Here is a 13,999-nt window from a genome sequence, read left to right as displayed (position 1 = left end):
TTAGCCATCATCATCCTTACCCTGACTCTTTATATATGAAAGTGACTGTCACACTATCTAGGACATAATAGCCGCTTCTTTTTTCTCCTCCCCCTCCCCTCAAGGCAACTCTTTCAGGGTGTCTCTGGGGTACCAGATAACTTCTAATCTCTGGACTTCTGGAGAATGATTCCAAATAGTACAACATCTATTTACATAGATTCAAAGGCAGATACCTACCTCCATCTGAATACCATTTTAGTGAAGAGGCAGAGCAAAAAGAAAGCCACCCCCTACTTTTAGAAGTTTCCCATTCTTATGAGTGTACTTTACAGATTACAGTGTCTTCTATCTCCTTGACTTCATTCCCTTACCAGTATGTGACTTGGCAGGCAAGAAGAACACTGATGAGGAAACTGAGGCTCAGAGAGATTCTCTGACTTACCCAGGGCCGTTAAAACCTGAGTAGGTGAGCCAGGACTTGAATGCTAGGCTTTCTGACTCTAAACGGCAGCATTTGCATCGAGCATTAACCAGCCTCTGGCTCCTAGCCCCACACGTATTCTCGGCCTGGAGTTCTGCTCCAGGAAGCATGAGAACGTCACTCAGCCAGGCTCCAAACCTTGAAACCAAATCCCTGTAGTATTATTTATTTTTTTTAATTTATTTATTTTTGGCTGCGTCGGGTCTTCATTGCCGTGCCGTGGGCTTTCTCTAGTCATGGCGAGTGGAGGCTACTCCTCGTTGCGGCGCGCGGACTTCTCATTGCAGTGGCTTCCCTTGTTGCGGAGCACGGGCTTTAGGCACGCGGACTTCTGTAGTTGTAGCACGCGGGCTCAGTAGTTGTGGCTTGCGGGCTCTAGAGCACAGGCTCAGTAGTTGTGGCGCACGGGCTTCGTTGCTCCGCGGCATGTGAGATCTTCCCAGACCAGGGCTCGAACCCGTGTCCCCTGCATTGGCAGGCAGACTCTTAATCAGTGCGCCACCAGGGAAGCCCCCCTGTAGTATTAGAGAGGACCAAGAAGGTGGGATGAGCCTGGAACCCCAGATGTCTTTGCCTGGAGCCTGAGCCCTTAGAGCTGGAGACCTCACCTGGGCCGCCCTCTGTTTTCAGGTGGCCAAGGTGGGCAAGAACTAAGCCACCAATGTCAAGAGCCCAGTACCCTCACCAGCAATGTCCAATCCTATACCTGTGCTATCCAATACAAGAGCTACTAGCAAGCTGGGCTCTTGAGTACTTGTGGGTGAAACATCATCACCCTCGTTTTATAAAAAGCTCGGTCAGGGAGCTTGTTGGCAAGTAACATTGCCAGGACTTGGACCGTCTTGTCTTCCCCAAAGCCAAGCCCTTCTTTCACCACTACACCAGCTTCTTGTCCCACTCCCCAGGGAGGGTCTGTGCACCCTTCTGAACCCAGACAGGTGATTGGGTCATGTCTGCCTGTGCAGAGGGCCCTCCCTTCCTGCCCGGCTCCACCTGGACCCAACTCCAGAAGCCACCTGTGTTGTTCTACTGATAACAGTGTTTGCCCTTCCAAAGCCAGGGCCATAAAAAGCAGTTTCAAAGTCGCTGCCGCAGAAATGTCAACATGAGGGGAGGCCAGTCATGGTTTCTGAAGTGGAATATCACCTCTGGGCTGCCTCAAAGTCTGCCAGAAAGATCTTCGAAGTTTAGGAGCCAGGAATCTAGACCTGCTTCTATCCCAAACATGCTGTCCACCTTGGGCGTGTTGCCTACTTTCTCTGGGCCTTGTTTTTGTCATCAGTGTAAGGAGACGGTTGGACTTGAAGACCTTCACAGGCACTTCTGTCCCTAAAATGTTAAATGTCCTCTGCTCTGGATCCTACGGGTGGGCAACACCCAGACTCCCCGGGTAACGTCTGTGAGATGCTTTATGTAGCAACCTTCCGAACAAAACCACCCCCAAACCTGGACCTGGATTTTTTTCAAAACCTTCAACAATGTCGCCATTGAAGTGGTAAAGCTACTCATTAATATCTTGTAAAAAGCAATTTTGTGATTTTCTTAATGTATGAAAACAGCATCTCCCAATCCTGACACTGGGCCCAGAGCCCCAGAATATGAATCATAGACCACTAGGATTCTACAGAGCTCAGGTGTTTGGACAAATTGCCCGCGCTTGAGAACACAAGGCAATTTTCTCAACTTTTAAAATGTTTTCTCCCACCCCCGCCACCTTTTTCTGGGGTTTTCACCCTTGCTCGTAACTTAAGCCACAAATAAAGCTTTAAGCCTCTGTGTGAGGACTGGAGCAGTGGCCGCCAAGCACAGCATGGCTCACGTGGGCCCTTTCTCTGCGGCTCCGGAAAACAGCTCTGCAGAGGACAGCAGAACGTTCATTTATCTTTTTCTTTTTCTTTTTTCCCTCTAATTGCATAGAATATTGCCTTCTGTGCGCGGTGGGGAAAGGGCAGATTGGTGTTGATTCGTGGTGGGCAGAGAGAGATTGGCTGTTTTAGGTGAATCAGAACCAAGCCATGGTAGCCCTAAAGATTCACCTGTTCCTCCCAGGTGAACCCCCTAAGATTGGCTTCCACTGAAATCCTGTACTCTAGAACCTGGGACGTATAGGTATTTGCTCCACGTTTGCAGTTGAGTGAATGCACTTGGACATTTTTTTACTCTCAACACTGGGATAAGCGTTCACATCCTCATTTTGTAGCTGAGGAAACCAAGACTCTCAGAGGCAAGCCAACTCATTTGGGGTCATTCCCAAGGTTACCTGGTAGGGCCAGTGTGCGAACCCAGGCTGGCACTAGACTGGACTCCTAAACCCATGCTTTTTCTGTGTCTGCCTCTCAGACACACGGGCCAAAGAAACACTGTATTCTCACCTCACAGCTGAAGCCCAGGCATGATGGGCAAGGCTTGCGGAACTAGACTTCTCTTCTCCAAGCACTCTCTCCCATGGCTACCACACTTATCCCCGTGGGGATGACGCTTATAACAGAAATGCCAACTCAACCCTCTTTCCTGCCGCCTGCTAGACGTCACTACTTGGGTTTATGCTCAGTTCTCTGGACAGAGCATGGCCCATAGTTGGTGATTATTGTTAGTTAAATAAATAAGTCAATGATGGTCTACAGATACTATCCAAACCTCAACTCACCTTATCCACTATTAAGTCCCCATTGCCCAGAAAGGGCTTGGCAAATAATTGTTCAATGAATGAATGGCTGGAGGGATGGATGAATGAATGAAGGAATGCATTTTCCCTTCCTCCTGCCATCTGCCGCCCCCCCTCTTCCCCCCGTCATAGTTTATCTTCCGGACTGCCTACTTCTGCTGAAGACACAACCATCCCCCTCCAATCACTCAAGCTAAAAACCTGGGACTTCCTCTTGGATACCCCTTCTTTTACATGACTCATCAAAATTGGTTACCACAGTCTTTTAATTCTGCCTCTGACTTGTCTTTCACGCCTATCCCCTCCTCTCCAAATCTGAACTTATGAACTTCTTGCCTTTATTGATCAAAACTCTATTGGAAAAAAAAAAAAAAACTCTATTGGTTACAAGGAACAAAATCCCAACTTAAACTTGCTTAAGGAAAAAGGGGAGATTTAAAACAGAAGAATATAGCTGCCATAAAGTTGATGAAATGATGATGATGGTGATGGTGATGATGATGATGTTTGATGTTGATGCTGGTGAAGATGATCTGTCCTTTGGACTTAGTACCCTCTTGAATGGTTTTCCAGGCCTGTGTGGAGAAGGCACAGGCTTTTGACTTAGGAGTTCTGGGCTCAAGTCTTTGCTCTGCCAGCTGAGTGACCTTGACCAAGCTGATTCCCCTTCTCCGAGATTTGTTTCTTTATTTATAAAGTAGTTCTCACACCACTGAGTTGTATGGAAGTCATGAAATAGAGGATGCTGAAGGAGGTATAAGTTCTGGAACACCATTCTCCTGGCCAAGGCCTCTATTGTCCCTGAAGTCTTCTTTGACCCCCACCGCTGAAGTGGGTTAGACACCCACAACCCTCTGTGTTTCCTTGAGGCACTGACTCATTCACAGACACTTCCTAAGTGAGCACCTGCTCTGTGCTGGGAGCAGAGCTTGGAACAAGACAAAACCCTTGCCTTCTTGGAGCTTACATTCTTGTAGGAAGACAGTCAGAGTCCAAGTAATGAAATGACAATATAACTTCAGGTTGGTAAGTGCCAGAGGACTTGGGGGTTGCAGCCCCTCCATCTTTGCCCGTTCATGTGTTGGTCTCCTCCTCCGTTGTGAGCTCCTAGAAATCAAGAACCCCAATTCACTCAGCTCTGTAGCTCAGGTACCCAGCACAGTACCTACTATACTGTCATAGCTCAATCAAAGTTCATTACTCTGCCCCATGATCGAATCTAATGATCACTATAGCATCCACAATTTTCTAATCACAATTTTTTTCTTCAATAAATAGTCCTTAAAGTCTTACTGTGTGTCGTGCTCTGGCCTTTCACTGCCAAAGAGAGAATTCTGTGCTGTAGTCCTGTTATCAGAGACCTCACGGAAAAGGAGAACATTCCAGCCCAGCTGAGGAAGCACTGTGGCGGAGGTTTGCATAAGAGCTGTTAGGCATCCAGGGGGACCCACTTATTCCGGTCCTGAATCCTTCAGAGATCCTTCGAGCTGTCAGCCCCCTCAGGGTGAACAGGCTTTGGCTTTTCCCAGAGGAGGATGGAAGGTCAGGATTTTTACAAATCCAGGCTGTTGATCAAACAGCAACAACCTAAAGATAAGACGTGTCCCCGATGAGCCTCCATAATGCCCCTCGGTTCTGCTTACGAGTCACACCAGTCTTCCTGGGGCTCTGTCCTTTCCCCACTGAAAACATGCCCTATGCCTTAGAACAAAACTTCCTGGCCTGGGGTTCCAGGTCCTTCTTTCTGAGCCCAATCCAAGCAACCCATGCTTCTTCCCACTACCCACTCACATCAATTCAGCTCTGCCATCGACCCCCTGTGTGACTCAGGGCCCTAAACTCTCCCAGGTTTGGCTTCCTCATCTGCTGAATGGGGACTGATTTAACTGACTGGCCTTCACCACTTGCTTGCTTCCGTCCACCCATCCAACAAATATTTACTGAACACTCATTATCTGTGGGGTGCTGTTTCAGGTGCCAGAGACACAGAAATGAATGAATAGGATAAAATTTCCTGCCTTCATGGAGCTTAGATTCTAGTAAGGGGAAACAGAGAATAAGTGAATTAAAAATCAGAAAGAAGTGGTGTGTCAGATGGTGATAAGTGTGACGAGGACAAAGCAGGGAAGGACAGAGCACACCTAGGGCGGTGGTTCTAGTAACTCCAAATGTGGTGTTATGAAGGGTCTCACTGAGAAGGTGACATCAGAGCAAAGACACAAAGGTGGATGGCAGCGAGCCTTACAGCCATCTGGGAGAAAGTGCCAGATAGAGGGAGGAGCGGATGCTCTTTGAAGATTGAATTTACTCCCTCCCTCCCTTTCCTTCCTTCCTTTTTGACTTTATTTATTTCTTCATTCCAAAAAATATTTTTAGGCACATGCCAGCGGCCATGCACTGTATTAAGACTTGCAGGTAAGGAGAGGGTCTCTTGCTTTTAAGTTGACAGAGATGGACAAGATAAACCAACAGTCCCAGTGGAGGGGGTTATAGGTTTCTGCTGAAGAAAGAGTATTTCATGGCAGGAAGCCCACAGGCAGCCTGGTGAAGCCCATGGACCTCTTCTCAGAGTAACATTTTAAAATGCATAATGTAAAATGTAAATGATTGCAAAGGCAGTCAATTATTTTTTAAAAGAATTAACAAAATATTGGATTGGCCAAAAAAGTTCTTTTGGGTTTTTTCCGTAACATCTTATGGAAAAATCCAAATGAACCTTTTTGGCCAACCCAATATACAGAAAAAATCAAACTGGTATAATTTATGAGTGTCTTTATTTACACATTAAATAATCACATCTATAGGGTTATTAACTTTGAAATTTCATAATATTGATGAGCATAGACCATTTGTGAGAAAATCTTTCAGAACTCTAGAGTGATATGAAAATTTATTTGACTTCTTTGGTGATAAATCACAGGTACAACGGATATCACTGGGATCTGAGTCTATATTTGTAACCAAAAGAAATGTTACATTTTGGTAGAGGTTAGTGAATAGAATGATGCAATTATTTTCCCCCATGCAAGTTCACAAAGTTTCTGATTCTGACCTTAGGTTAATCTGTGCTACTATTTACAACAGCCAGGTCATGGAAGCAACCTAAATGCTCATCAACAGATGAATGGATAAAGATGTGGTACATAGATACAATGGAATATTACTCAGCCATAAAAAGGAATGAAATTGGGTCATTTGTAGAGATGTGGATGGACCTAGAGTCTGTCATACAGAGTGAAGTAAGTCAGAAGGAGAAAAACAAATATCGTATATTAACGCATATATGTGGAACCTAGAAAAATGGTACAGATGAACCGGTTTGCAGGGCAGAAATAGAGACACAGATGTAGAGAACAAACGTATGGACACCAAGGGGGGAAACCAGGTAGGGTGGAGTGGTGGTGGTGGAATGAATTGGGAGATTGGGATTGACATATAGACACTAATATGTATAAAATAGGTAACTAATAAGAACCTGCTGTATAAAAAAAATAAAATTCAAACCTAGAGTCTGTCATACAGAGTGAAGTAAGTCAGAAAGAGAAAAACAAATACTGTATGTTAACACATATATATGGAATCTAAAAAAAAAAGGTTCTGAAGAACCTAGGGGCAGGACAGGAATAAAGATGCAGACGTGGAGCATGGACTTGAGGACACGGGGAGGGGGAAGGGTAAACTGGGACGAAGTGAGAGAGTAGCATTGACACATATACACTACCAAAGGTAAAATAGATAGCTAGTGGGAAGCAGCCGCATAGCACAGGGAGATCAGCTCGGTGCTTTGTGACCACCTAGAGGGGTGGGATAGGGAGGGTGGGAGGGAGACGCAAGAGGGAGGGAATATGGGGATATATGTGTATGTATAGCTGATTCACTTTGTTATACAGCAGAAACTAGCACACCGTTGTAAAGCAATTATAATCCAATAAAGATGTTAAATAAATAAATAAATAAAAATAAACAAGTGGAAAAATTCAAAAAATAAGAAACTCTGTGCTAGAGGTATACACATGGTGGCTTCCAAGAGCACAAAGGAGGGCTCAGGAGAAACTTTCTAGACGGGGTGACTTGTTAGCTGTGTTCTGAGGGAGGGTTAGCGGTAGCCAGGGAAATAGGGGTGGCGGGGCTCCAGGAAAGAACAGCTGACAGCATGAAATATGCCTCATTGGGGGAACTGAAGTTTAGTGTGGCAGGAACTCAGGGTTTATGCAGGTTTTTGTGGGAAAGGAGGCAGGAGAGGTAGATGATGGGGTCAGACCATGGAGGGTCCTGGGTTCTAAGCTGCAGAATCGATCTGGAAGGTGGTGAGGAGCCCTTGATGGATTTAAGCAGAAGAGAGACATGTCACAATCAGATCTGCATACTAGAAAGATCATTTTGGCCACTGTGAGATGGATGGATTAGAAGGAGGGGGGGAGCTGGAGGGAAGAACAGTCAGGAAGCTGTTTTATTTTTTATTTTATTTTATTTTATTTTAACATCTTTATTAGAGTATAACTGCTTTACAATGGTGTGTTAGTTCCTGCTTTATAACAAAGTGAATCAGCCATACATGTACATATATCCCCATATCTCTTCCCTCTTGCATCTCCCTCCCTCTCACCCTCCCTATCCCACCCCTCTAGGTGGTCACAAAGGAAGCTGTTTTAGTTAGTCCAGGCCGGAAAGGGCTATGAGTCCCAGGCACTGGCTAGAGAAGAGAAGAGGGGTACCAGAGACATCTAAGACCTGAACACTTGCGGAACTTGGGAGTCAACAGGGGTGGGGGTAGTGGGGGAAAGGGAGGGGTCACAGCCAAAGGGCAGCTCATCAGCAGGTAGGCAGCTGCGTGCAGGGGAGGAGCTGCCGGGCTGCCAGCTCTTCTGCTTGCCCACACCTCTCTGCCTTTGCGGAAGCTCCGTCTCCTTCCTGGGATTCCTGCTCCTTTCATGTCGCCCCTCTTTCCTGGCTCAGATCACCTTCCCAACTTCACCTCTTCATCTTGCCGGAAGGCCTCTGTAGCAGCGACAGGTCATCTCTGAGCTGCAGCCTAAACAGAAGAAGCCCTTGTCCAGCTCTGCTGAGACACCTGAGATCCCCGTCCAGGCAGAGCCCCCTTGAGCCCCTGTGGGTCCTTGATACCAGTCTCAGAGCCCGAGCAGCCAAGGTGGGACCTCAGTCTGGCAGCAGGGCGAGCCCGGAAACCTGCCTGTCCATCTGCAAGCCAACAACAGTCACACTGGAATCAACAAGGGAAATGGGAAGGGAGAGACCCAGCCTCTGCGCCTGCCCTGGGCCCCATGCCAGTGTGAGCAGGGCTTTCCGGGCGAGGATTTCCCCTCTGGAATGGGAATAGCAGCTGAGGGCGGACGAAGAGGGACCAGGAACGGCCTGTGCTTTCCAGAGGGCTTCCTTCCACAGTGTCTTATTTACTTTAGCTTCATAACAGCCCTGGGGTGTGTGTGTGTGTGTGTGTGTATGTCTGTGTGTGTGTGTGTGTGTGTGTGTGTGTACCTCCATGTACACTCACACACACACAAATGCACACCCTTTCTCTGATTTACAGGTGAAAGAAATCAAGCCACAGAAGCTAAAGGACTTGTCCAAGGTCACCAGCTACTAGGAAGCAGAAGGTGGGTGAGGAAGAGTGTTGAGAATGAGTGCACCCCTGGGAAATCTTCAGGTCTGCACAGTCTGTGGGGAGCTCAGAAGGAAGGATTAGGGATTGAGCAGGTTCAAAGGGACAAGGAGAACTGTCACTGTGTCCTGTGAGGTCTTCCTGCTGGTACTCTCTCCCTCCTGCAGCCCAGCCTGACATCCCCTCAAGGCGGCCCCTGATGCAGGCTTCCAGCTGTGGCTCCTGGCATGAAGGTCCCATCCCGGGTTCCCAGCCTACTCTCCTGACCTTCACCCTTGCCAGTGCCCTCCACTCCAGCCACACCTGTCACACTTAGCCGGCTGGCACCATTACTGTTTCAGGCTTCTGTCCTGGTAAACAAGCTGTTTCTTCTGCCTGGTGGTCAGAGGAGGGGGAGATGGGCAGGGCACCTCCTGCTGTAACCACATTCTCCAAAGTGGCACCTGTCTGACAGCAAAATGACACAAGACAAAGTGTGAATGGAGGACCTCGAGACAGTAGAGAAGGTGGTCAAAGGCGGCACCTTTTTAACATGCAACTTTCCCAGCCAGCCAGGAGGGCCACCCTGGCCCAAGCCTACTAGGCTAGCTAGCCCGTGCTGTTCTCACCTGGCCACCCCTTTGAGTGTTTGGCCCAGTGCCTGGAGCATCAGAGGCCATCAGGACGTCTTTGTGGAAGGTCTCGAGAACGGGGAGGCATGAGGCCACAGAGGGAAGTCAATTCTTCTCCCCTCTGCTGGGACTTCCCCCTTAGGAAGACAGTAGACTGTCTTCCTAGACCTGACCTCCCCCTTAGGAAGACCCCATCACTTGGGTCAAAAGCACAACTGTGGAGAAGAGGAGGTGGGGGGGGCAGGGGGGATGAAGGAAAAGGACTGGGGAGGGGAAGGGGGAAGCAGAAGGGGGAGGGTGGGATGGAGGAGGGAGATGGAAGAAACATGGTGGGAGTTTAGCCACTTCTAGCAACAATCCCTGAGCGTCTTTTGGCCACTGGAGGAGAAGTCCAGCCTGCCCAAAGAACAGAGGAAGTTAGCACTTCCTCTGAGGAGCCTGGAGGCCTTGTCATCTCCACAGCCGCATCCCAGGGAAGCTTGGGTGAGGGCTAGGCTGCCTGGGTCCAGCTTCCCATCAGGCCTGCCAGCCTGTGGTCAGATCCTTGGAAGACTTGCTTACCTGGGTCGGGTCCAGCCACCCTGGGTCGGGATGCCCTGTCTCAAGAGCCACTGGGGATGGGGTACAAATGTGTAGCCCGCCTGGGAAGCGTCAGCACTGTGACTCAGAGAAGGGACTTCCAGTGTCTGCTGTAAGACTCCTGAACCACTGGGGGACAGGGGTGCAGGGCTGGGTGAGAAGGAGTAAACACTCAATTTTAAAAAGGGCATAGTTGGAGGGGAGGTTTATGTAGGCTTTGAGGTGAAGCCTGAGCTATAAGAATAAAGGAAAGTATCCCTCGTGGAGACCTGACTTTGTGCCAGGTGCTGTGTAAAGTGCTGGCGATTTGGAATTATTATGAATGGCCCTACGTAGTGCACGCCCACTGTGTTCACTCCACTGGTGATTTAATACCACCGCCGACCCCGGCGGGGTCCTAGGAATCCTCACCTTGTCATGGAGGAGACTCAGACATTCAGCCAGTGTCTGGGGAGCCCCACTATCCAAGCCATCCTCGCTCTGTAGCTGCAGAAAGGGGGGCTGGGGCGGCAGGGGGACTTGTCACAGTTCAGAGGCCCTGGCACACAGGGTAGGAGCTGGAGGCATGCTCTGTGGCGTCCTCACCCACCACACCCAACCTCTTGGCAGTGAAGGCCCAGGACGGCGAGGCTCTGAAACTATTTCAGGGGAGAAATGTCCATTTGCAAGATTTCCGGTTCATCGCCAGCTGCCAGCCCCATTTCCCCAACGGATGGCAGCTTCTTGGTTTCTCCAGTGTCAGGAGGTGTTCAGTGCCATGGGCTGCGGCTCTTCTCTGTTGTCCTCCCAGGGCAGTAATGACAGCGCACCCACGTGCTGAGAGAGCCCACGCGTGACAGAGAGCACAGGAGAGGAGCAGCCAGGAGGGAGGGAGGAAGCGCCGGAGCTGGGCTGCAGGTGGGCCCGGGAGCCAGGATTCCCCGCCCCCCGGCCCCCGTAGGCTTGAGGGACCAGCTTCCTTGCAAACAGTGCAGCCAACTCTAAAAATACCCCTGCCCTGAGCTCCTCGGGTCTCCTCCAGAGCCTTCAGGGGCCTCAGCCCCTTCCCTGCAATGTCAAGGGGATGGGAGGAAAGTTGACTCGTGAAGAGGAGGGTTTCCTTAGTGAGGAAGGTATAAGGGTATTTTCTTCCTCTGCAAAACAGAAGGAGGACGCTCCGTGGGTTTTAGCAAGAACAACAACAACCACGACATAAGGCGAGAAGCGGCTTTGCCCATTCCCTTGTTAGTGATCAGAGGCCTGAGCCCACTTCAGGTCCCAGGCCTAGATGTGCATTCACAGCCTGGGAACAGGGAGCCGGAGAAGGGCCTGGGTGGGAAGCTCCAGCCGTTCCCCTTATTAAGTGTGCGACCTGTGACTCCACCACTTGATGCCACAGTTGTAAAAGGGAATAATAATAGTGCTTACTTCACTCGGGTAGGGAGAGGATTAAATGAGATGCTATACATAAGGCTCTTAGCACACAGTGCCTGACATGTGTGACAGACTCCCAGAAAATGCTTATTATTATGATATATGGGAAGCTATAACTATGCCTGAATTCTAACTAAGACGCAGTTTAAAGGGAAATTTAATCAGAAGGCCAAGAGAGTGGTATTGGATAAAAAGAAGTGGGAAGGGTCTGAATCATAGAAAACTCAAATTTATTAATATTATTTGATAGATGGGGAAACTGAGGCCCAGGGAGCAGAAAGAAGGAGTTGCCCCAGGCCTGGCATTGTATTAACAGCTGCCTGCAGGTTTAATGTAAAATAACCGTGTGATGAGACCACTGAAAACCCTGGGTGACTGGAAGTCTGCCCCAGTAGGGGTTAGGAGAATCAGGCCTTGCATTTATACAGCATTTTAGTGTTGGAAAGCCCTTTCCAAGGGGGAGACGGACCTCAGCAGATCACTGCTTGAGGGTGAGCTCCATCATGGTGGGTGCTTGATGGGCAAGGACATGGCCAAACAGAACTCATCCTCAGGGCTGGTGGCTGAATTATGCATCTGTAGACCGTAACCTTGAACCCAAGGACCATGGGGCAGAGGCACAGGCAGGAAGAGCTTAGCTGAGCCTAAAGAAGAATCTTCTAACCCTGTGCTCTCCAGTTTGGGAGACACTAGCTAAACGTAGCCATTGAGCACTTGAAATGTGGCTAGTCTGGATTTTAAAGACAATTAAAAAAGAAAAAACAAGTGTAAAATATCTCATTAATCATTTTTTATTAGTTCCATATTGAAATGATATTTTTAGATCCATTGGGTTCAATAATATATATTATTAAAATGAATTTTGCCTGTTCCGTTTTAGGTTTTTTCCTGTGGCTTCTAGAAAATTTTGAGCCACACCTGTGGCTTGCAGTATCTTTCTGTTGGGCAGTCCTATTCTAACCACTGCGTTTGTACAACAAGGGAGCAGGCTGTCTGACCAGGTGATGAGTCTCTCAACCCCGGAGATGTTTAAAAAAGCTGTTGTTCATGGAATTCTTATAGTTCGTTGGATAAACTCTGTAATCCCTTTAATTCTGCTTCAGTGTGGTTCCCAACTGTGAGTCTCTGAGGGGCAGTTGTTCCTTAGACTATAAATAGATGTTACAGGAAAAAAGAGTGATAATCAATTTAATATGGAAAATTCTTGGTTGAAAAAAAAGTTAAGTGCCTCTATTCCAGGACTTCTCAGAACCTTCTAGATTAAATGTACACCGTGGACACTGTAGGCAGCATTCCCCTTATTAAGTGAACTTTATGTTAAGTTCATTCCTTGAGCATTGCTGTCCTCCAGTTCGCCAAAGAACATGGATTCTGTTGTCAGCGCTGAGTACAAATTCTGGCTCAAATCCTAAGTGACCTTGGATATGTTATTTCACCTTCATCAATTGTACAATGAGGGGAAGAATATTCACCTCTCAGTATAGCTTTGAGGATTACACTGAAAAAACATAGAAAATGCAGTGTCACGCCTGATGCATAGTAGGTGTTCAGCAAATGGTAACTAATTAACTAAAGCCCGGAAAGGGAAGTGGCTTTGCCAAGTTCACAGAAGAAATGACACTGCCAGAACTTGAACCTCCTTCTCTGGGTCCTTCTGGTTCACCTCACCTCTCTTTACCGATCAACAGCAAATAAGAAACCCAGTTCATGAAAAGAGATAGGAAGTTTCCTCAAACCTGGTATGATTTTATAGGTCAAGTCGGTTTTAAACGGGAGACAACTATTTCTTTCTGTCCCTCCTGCCTTGTCCCCTCTGTGCCAATCCCGGCCAAAGGAAGCGGCAGCCAGGCCTGGCGGCCTCCCCATCCCTCCCCTTCTGCTCCCGGTTCCTGTACCTGTGGTTCTTGGAGCCCCCAGCAGATGGGCTGCCCTTATCACCGGCTCCAAGCCAGAGGAGGAATCCTCAGGTCACACGCGGCTCCCTGGAGGGAGGGAGACCTTGTAAGTAAACACAGCCCCAGCGGAGGAAGGGGGGAGGGTCGATGGAAAAGAATCCTTGACATTTTCGTAACTGGATCAGGATTAAAGGCCACCAGGCATAGCTCTTATTGGCCGTTTTGGGAAGAATCGCCAATCCGGGCAGCTCCCCTGGATTCAAGGCAGCCTTTAAATAGCCCTGGGAGCTGGGGCATTCCCAGTGTGCTGCTGCCTTGATCCAGGCCTAATCCCTTGCCCAGGACTGACCTTTCACAGTTTACAGAGCACTTTATCTCCTGGCTCAGGGGAGTCTCACAGAGCTCTCCGGAGAGAAGGGAGTTTATCATCAACCCCAATTTATAAATGAGGAAACTGAGGCTTGGATTGTGAATGACCCCCTCCTGGCTACACAGCTGGTGGTGGTCGAGTCTGGGCTGAGATCCACGTCCATCCTGGTGCCAAATCCAGAGGTCTGCCCATCACACCGGTGTCCTTGATTAAGGGTCTTCCTTTGTGCCCAGGATCTGTACCCCATTCCCCCCACCCCATACCAGAACCCACATTCCAGGGAAGAGTGAAGGTTTGAATGGGTGAATCTCAACATAATTCAGTGAATAAAGCCAGTTCAAAAACAGTCATGCTGTATCATTCCATGTATATAGAACTCTAGA

At 48.4% G+C, this 13,999-nt stretch overlaps 1 pseudogene; it reads left to right on the top strand.

Annotated features, from left to right (window-relative positions):
- The first annotated feature begins 5,520 nt into the window (after positions 1–5,520).
- On the top strand, positions 5,521–13,411 carry LOC105748189 (uncharacterized; annotated as a pseudogene).
- Positions 13,412–13,999: the final 588 nt, after the last annotated feature.

Source organism: Orcinus orca, chromosome 1, assembly GCF_937001465.1.
Source record: "Orcinus orca chromosome 1, mOrcOrc1.1, whole genome shotgun sequence".
Lineage (NCBI taxonomy): Eukaryota > Metazoa > Chordata > Mammalia > Artiodactyla > Delphinidae > Orcinus > Orcinus orca.
The sequence above is the reverse complement of the archived record's forward strand: the minus strand, read 5'-3'. Positions and strand labels throughout refer to the sequence as shown.